Source organism: Rhagoletis pomonella, unplaced genomic scaffold, assembly GCF_013731165.1.
Source record: "Rhagoletis pomonella isolate Grant_MI unplaced genomic scaffold, Rhpom_1.0 Rhpom_scaffold_00017, whole genome shotgun sequence".
Lineage (NCBI taxonomy): Eukaryota > Metazoa > Arthropoda > Insecta > Diptera > Tephritidae > Rhagoletis > Rhagoletis pomonella.
The window spans coordinates 1,063,142-1,064,705 of record NW_023458571.1 but is presented as its reverse complement, the minus strand read 5'-3'; positions in this window follow the sequence as shown (position 1 = coordinate 1,064,705).

Here is a 1,564-nt window from a genome sequence, read left to right as displayed (position 1 = left end):
AAACAAATGATAGTCACTTTTTTCAATTGGGTCATAGGTTCTCACTTAGATATAGTTTTGTTTCCCATTTAAAATTTTCCTTTACTTATTCGAACTTTACAAAAACAATGCACTTGAAATTTACAAAATAAAACGGTTGCGCAAACAACGTATCAATAACGTTTTGAAAGTGTAGCTTTGGTTTATTGCTGTATAACGGTGTTTTTTATTTTACAAAAACTAAGTGAAGTTTCTGTTATTTTGGAGTATTCCCTACAGAATGGCAACAAAAAATAATGTAAAACTGCCTTTATGAAATTGGACTTTCGCACAACCAAATGTATCATTTGACCTAATGTGCGATGTGAGAATTAAAAAAACGATTTGAAAACAAATTCGAGTCAATACACTTTTGAATTTCTGAGCGTATTGAAATTTGGTTTATGCATAAGTTTTGAATCACGGCGAAGTGGGTTAAAGCGCTTTATGTGTCGGTATAAACAAGGTATATTATGTTTTATGGTGCGCAAGTATGGGGCGTATAGAGGTTCGAACAGGTTAAGAAATTATTACATTTTTTCCTTAAAAAATGTTGTTTTTTCCAGCAAACACTCCAAAGTACATACTACATTTATAAACGGGTCTAGTGCCGCAGTTTTTTCTTCGCTCGCATATGTACATATATGTTTGCTTCGTAACAAGATGTTTAGATTTGCCAACAACTAGACTACCTCGTACCCTAGCGGATGAAACTGTACAGTTAGGAGCACATTGAGTAAACAGCTGGAAGTGTTTATAGCATAGTGTGGGTATGGCACCTTTGACGGAGTTTTCTCCTGCTCTCCCTAAAAACTGCTCTAGAAATAAAAAAGTGTTTGGATCAAAGGGACCGGTTGAAGCCAATTGTAATATAGCTTACACAGAAATACATTTACAGTTAATTTTAACCAAGCTCTTACTGATGCCTTCATGTCGAAACAGATTTTTCAAAGCGGCCAATTTTTGCGAAATTTTAACTTAAACTCGGTATTTCTCAGACGTTTTATTATCGATTGATTTGAAATTTTTACAAAATAAACTAGATACTATTCTAAAGAAACTGAGTTTAACTACAGTTCTTAATACTTATTATAAGCAAAATGGCGGATTTTTAATTTTTTAATTATGGAGGTAGATTATTGTTTTGTTTTAATGCAGCATTATAGACAAATATCTAAGAAAGTTTTTGGGAAAGTTTCAGGTTTAAACAGCACGTAGTTCCAGAGTTAAAACAATATTATGATGACGCAAGCGAGCGGGCGCTCGCCCTTAGATGACCAATACATTCACATATCACTTGTACAAGTAATTTTGGATGTAATATTAAATAAAATGTTGAAATTCATAAATTTATCAGTGTTATAGAACTTAAAAATCTCTTTAATATAAAGTTAATAGACGTACTTGCATAGATACTTATCTATGTATTTACATATCGCACTTTTATCAATTTTTATTGTGGCGTATTCATATTTATTTCAATAGTGTTATTGAGCTTTGTACCACGATTTGTTTGTTAGGAAAATGGAAAAAACAACAATGCTTA